Source organism: Mus caroli, chromosome 18 (genome assembly GCF_900094665.2).
Source record: "Mus caroli chromosome 18, CAROLI_EIJ_v1.1, whole genome shotgun sequence".
Lineage (NCBI taxonomy): Eukaryota > Metazoa > Chordata > Mammalia > Rodentia > Muridae > Mus > Mus caroli.
Window position 1 is genome coordinate 31343765 of NC_034587.1, and position 6078 is coordinate 31349842.

The following is a 6078-nucleotide window of genomic DNA, read 5'->3' on the forward strand; positions in this document are numbered from 1 at the left end:
AGAAAAATGGCCGAGTTACTGTATAGGAATCAGAAGTTGGGGGAAGGGAAGGGAAGGGACAGGAAGCTCAGAGGCCGGAGAGATTTAGGGGAGGGGGAGGGGAGGGAAGGGAAGGGCTGTCAGGAACCCAAACTCCTGTAACAGGAATTTGCAATGCTGAGAGCCTTTTGACTTGTGTCAGCTTTGATATGTTAATAGGCACCTGGGACATTTATCCTAACAATTGAGGCCTAACAAAAAGCCTGTGCTTTTCCCTTTAAGGTTTACGGCAGACTTTGTTGCTGTTCCACATTTACAAAACGAGTAAGGGCTTTGGGCTCTTCCCAGTGTTCTTCAACAGCTCGGAGGTTAACTGCTCACTTAAGACTGCGTTGCCTTCAGCTATTCAAAATTTAAGGCCTAGAAGTTTTCCTAGGATACCTTGAGACTGGAGAGATGACCCAGCACCCACATGGTGACTCACAACCATCTGAAACTCCAGTATCAGAGAATCTGACGCCCTCTTCTGGCCCCTAGAGGCATTACAGAGGTGGCTGCTGTGTCACACGCGAGGCAGTAGGTGGCAAAGAAGAGAGGTTATGTCTGTGCACAGTGTTCTGACCTATAAATGTCTGAATGATTAGTAGCTTAATATTCCTTGAAAAAAGTAAGTCTGAGACCACCACCAGTCTGGCACCAGGCAGGCTTGGACGGCTCCCAGGACGGAAAGCAGGCCAGAGACTAGAAGAATCCTGCCTGGGACCCCCGGGTCTGAGTGAGTCCAAGACAGACTAAGGTGAACCAGGCAAGGAGCAAGCCCAAGGTGACCACCAGACCGGCGCCACAGGGCCCAGACAGAGAGCTAGTCTGAGATGAACACCAGTCTGGCATTGTGCAGGCCTGGGAGGAGGGGGCATGCTTGAGATGACCCATAACGTATAAGTGGGGCACAGCACTCCTGAGACCACTCCTAAAACAACCCCAGACACTGAGAGACCCTCGGGCACCAACTGGAGGAGCAAGTGGTGGAGCAATGGTAAAGAAAGAGAATCAAAGGATGTGGGCACAATGAAGAGAGGCAGGACTGGAGATGTGAGTGGCCAGTGATGCCACCTGGGAACACGGTGGGGTCCTGGCCTGTGCTGACACAGGGGCCACATCTAGGTCATGGCCCTGCAGCAACAGGGGTCTACTACGACCTTAGCCAGGTGGATGTCCCTGGTCTGGGCTACCACCAAGGGACACGTTGATGTTTAAGGGTTGTGCAGAACTGGCCCCACAGGTCACCTGGGCATCGTGGGAGAATGGGCCCTAGAGGCATGAGAGCAGGAGAGTTGACCCCACCCTTCTGCCCCTAAGCTGCAGTACTGAAGAGAGTGGCCCTGTAGATAGTGAAAGATACCCTCCTCCCCCCTTACGCCTCAGCACCTGTGGCAGGTAGAAGACCTGGCCCTGGGGGTCATAAGATTAGGAGAGCTGTCCCTGCCCGTCACAGGCTGCAACACCTGCTTGGGCAGCACAGCAGAGCTGACCCTGAATGTGAAGGTTGTAGGTAAGCTGGCCCTGAGAGAGCTGGTGGGAGGGCCAGCTTTGTCTCTTGTTTGCTGTATGGCAGTGTGGGCAAGGGAGAGATGCCTTTCCCCACCGTTATCACCCATCATCTATGGCAGACTGGAAAGCTGGCTCCAAGGTCATGAGTTGGAGAACTGGCCATGTCCCTCCCTGGCTGCAACACTCAGGAACGTGGGCCCTGCCCCTCACCTGGGCAGCAGGGTAGAGCTGGCTCTGATTCCAGTGGGTGTGGGTAAACTGGCCCCACGGGCATGGGAACTGGAGAGCCAGCGGGCCGATGAGCTGGGATACCTCTCAGGCCCAGATGCAGCACTTTGAGTTGGCCCATCCCAAGTTCATCTACCACAGTGATGAACTGCTAGAGTGAGTGAAGGGACCAGTCCTGCAGATCAGAATCTCCATGACACAGGGCAACGACAGGAGATCCGAGAGGAGTCCCAGTGAGGTTCCAGTATTGATAGAGTAGCAGAAGCCAGAGGCCTGGAACCTGATCAGTGAGTCATTGCAGTGAACATGTGCAAGCAAAGAAGTGTGGACAGAAGGGAACACTGTGGAATACACTACAGCTTCCACGATGAGATTGTTTCTTCCCTCTGTTTGTGTGTGTGTGTGTTGGGGGGGGGGTTGCAAAGGTGGAGGGCAGATACAAAGGGAGGGGGAAATGAGTAGGATTGGGGCTCACGAGATTCACAAAGAAAATAAAAGGCTGTTAAAAAAAAGAAAAAAGAAAAAGGAATACTTAGATTACACCATAGTGATTGTTCTGTTGAAGCATCTCCCCTGGGGTCATTTTTGATGGCTCATACTTGCCTAGAAGGTATCCTTTTTGCTACATCAATGAATGTCCCAAGTGATAATAGAATCCCCACTGTGAGGTATTTGTGGGTAAAAGAACACAGAGTATTTAGTAATGGAGCCTTTTAGGGCTGGTTTGGTCATTGTCAGGTGAGGACACCATTGTGAGCCATCATGGTTGAATATTAGTTGCTTTATAAGAAAAGAGAAGCCAGAAGGGACAAGGGACCTATTTGCTTACATTTCCCTCTGTCCCCATCTGATGCCTGTGACGGCAAGAAGACCCCGATCTGATGTAGGTCCCTGACCTAGAGTCAGAAGTATGAGCTAAAATAAACCTCTTTTCTTTATGTTATGTAACCTCTGATATTTCACTATAGTAATAGAAAATTAGTCCAACTGATCCATCTTTTATGCACAGTGCTTAGATTTTTCAGAAAGGGAAATATCCCATTTCCTTTGGATAACTGATAAGTTTCTCATTGGCTCGGGTTTTGCAAATGTGTGTTTTGAGTTCCTCAGAGTTCTCTAAATAGCTAGTGGTAATTTTTTTTTTAATGGCAGTATTCTTAAATGTCTATTTGTCTAGCATTTTTCTGTTTCTAAGTGTTCATTTGATTGTTAGTTTATTTGGAATTGGGGGGGTTGTTTATTTGTTTTGTTGGTTGGTTGGTAGTTGGCTTTTTGTTTTGTTTGATACAGGGCCTTATGTATTCCAGGATGACCTCATGTTTGCTTTGTACCTGAAGATGGGCTTCTGATCTGCCTGCCTCTACCTACCTCCCATGTACTGGGGTTGCAGGTCTGAGCCACCACACCCAGCTGTCAGAGTACTAGAGACCGAACCCAGACCTCCTTTGTGAATGCAGACACTTTACCAACTAAGCTACATCCGCACCTCCTCATTACTTTATTTTAAAAGTAAAATTGTCTCATTAATATTTGATTAAGAATAACAGAACTAGGTCTCCACTACATTTGCCATTTAAAACAATCTGTAATGGCTTTGTACCTTTTTTTTCTCTCCATCGCTCAAGCTGGACCATATTTTTATCTCGCTAGTATGAATTAGCTACCATCTGTAAAAGTAAAAGAAAGTATGAGGCAGGCGTAAGAGGGGCCTAGCAACCCAGACTGCACTCAGCTTGAGCTGTGCACACACCCTCACTAATAAAGCTCTTAGCAACCTGGGACCCTTAGACCTGCACAGAGCTGTGCGCACACCTGGCTCCAAACGATGCCTCACAACTCTCCCCCACTGCAACCTCTCATAACTCCCCCTCGGGGTCCAAATGTATCCCAAACCAAGCAAAACAGGATGATCCGGTCTGAGCCTGTTTGGGGTGTGCTTAGGTTTCTTTCCTGTTGCTGTGATAAAATATTCTGACAATACCAACGGAAGGGGACAGGGCTCATTTTGGCTCACAGTTCATGGGTGCTGCCGTGCCTGAAGGAGAATGACCACGCAGGAGTGGCTAGTCACACCACATCTGCAATAAGAAATAGATGGTAACACAGAGAGCATGCTAGCTGTTAGCTCGGTCTCCATTCTCCATCCTATACAGTCCAGGATCCCCCACCTAAGGAATTGTCCAAACTCTGACAGGTCTTCCCACCTCAATTAAACCATAGCCACTGAGGCAACCTCCCAAGCATGCCCAGAGCCCATCTTCTAAGTGATTCTAACTTGTGTCAAGTTGATGACACTGTCCATCAACATGTACACAGGTAGCTTTTGATGCCTATACACAATTATGTGTAAGAATGATGAAAGTCAGATGCATTATGGGAAAGGACAACAGCAGTGAATAAAAGCTTGCATCATGCCGGGCATGGTGGCGCACACCTTTAATCCCAGCACTCGGGAGGCAGAGGCAGGTGGATTTCTGAGTTCGAGGCCAGCCTGGTCTACAAAGTGGGGTCCCGGGCAGCCAGGGTAAAAAAAAAAAACCCTTTCTCAAAAAAAAAAAAAAAAAAAAAAAAAAAAAAAAGCTTGCATCACCCAAGCCTGTCAATCAAAATGGAAAGCCATTCATACTTCACCTACAGCAACCAACCCTCCTTCTGCCGGACCCCATAACTGGAGACTCCACACAGCAACAGCCGCTCTTCAACTAGCTCAAGTAGACCGATGCTCTCTTGCAGTTCATCTGCTCAGTAACTTCATTTCGCTCTTTAACAAAAATCCCTTGCTACTTGGCTATTTCTGTATGTTTTGTCCGTTCTTTGAGCATTACACAAGAGCCAGGAAATACGCAGTCTGGACAGAAACTCTAGTAACAATAGCTCCCAAATTCCACCAAATTTCTCTTTCCACCAAAGAGAAGAGGGGGAAACAAAGATCAAAACAACAGCACAAAGCCCTCTTGTTTACACGCCAGTGTCTGAAAGTCTATCTTAAGAAGCTAAGGAGCATTTCAGCACAAATACGAGTTCACAAAGCATTGTGTATTATGCTCAACCTCTGCCTATCCAGCCAGGGGATCAAATGGACTAAGGGATGGATGTGCTAACAGCTGCCTATAAGAAACCTGTAAAGGCTGGAAGAGTTAGATGCTGTTGGTCCTACTAAGCGGCATGGGGTGGGGTCAGGGGGTGGGGTGAGGGAGGATAGACTGATGGTTTGACATAGAGAATGCTTTAGAAGCAAGGGCCCTGTGCATTAACCCACAATGCCCAGCTTTGGCTACTGTCTTAGTCATGGTTTCTATTCCTGCACAAAACATCATGACCAAGAAGCAAACTGGGGAGGAAAGGGTTTACTCACCTTATGTTTCCACACTGCTGTTCGTCACCAAAGGAAATCAGTATAGGAACTCACACAGGGCAGAAACCTGGAGGCAGGAGCTGATGCAGAGACCATGGAGGGATGCTGCTTGCTGCCTTGCTTTCTCTGGCTTGCTCAGCTTGCTTTCTTATAGAACCCAACACTACCAGCCCAGGGATGGCACCACCCACACTGGGCCCTTGATCACTAATTGAGAAAATGCCTTATAGAGCTGGATCTCATAGAGGCACTTTCTTCAGGCAAGCAAGTTCCTTTCTCTGTGATAACTCCAGCTCGTGTCAAGTTGACACTCTGACCAAATATTTGACCAGAAGTAATTTCAAAGCACAAATGTTGATTTTGGATTACTGTTTGAGGGGTGGATGTTCATGGTGACAGAAGATAGGCAGCTTCATGGTAGGGGCTGCTGCTGGGACTCCTCCCACTTCCACAGACCAGGAAGGGAAGGAGGAGGGGAGGAGAGGGGAAGTGGGAAAGAGACGGTCGATTTTCAGGGTGAGGACAGGAAGTGGGGCTATAGCATAAAAACCTAAGGCCCCACCCTACCCCAGTATCTCACTTCCTCCAACTAGGCTCCACCCCCTAAAACATTGCCATCACTGAGGACCAAGTGGGGCATTTCACCTTCAAACCCGGACACCGACTATACTTACACATAAAGTCTTATTTATGACAGAAACAGAAGTTAAGGAAAATCTTAGCCTTACCTGTGCAAAGCATTGCATTATGGTATCTATGGTTTTTCTACTCTATTCCATCCACTTCCCAAGAGAGGGAGGGACGAGGCATAATAACCCAGGCACAGCACTCTCCGCAGATCCCTTTACCACTAACTGACCCGCACTGCCCTCTTAGGCCCCATTCTCCTCTAACCTTAGCTCTGTTCAGTCAAGCTCCTGGTCGCCTCCCTGCTGAAGTCGCTGGCACTGGATCAGGACAGTGAT

At 48.2% G+C, this 6078-nt stretch overlaps 1 non-coding gene across 1 annotated transcript; it reads left to right on the forward strand.

Moving 5' to 3' along the window:
* The first annotated feature begins 505 nt into the window (after positions 1–505).
* Positions 506–635, forward strand: LOC115029909. The gene has a single exon (XR_003835485.1). It is a non-coding gene; the product is annotated as a small nucleolar RNA SNORA17 (small nucleolar RNA).
* Positions 636–6078: the final 5443 nt, after the last annotated feature.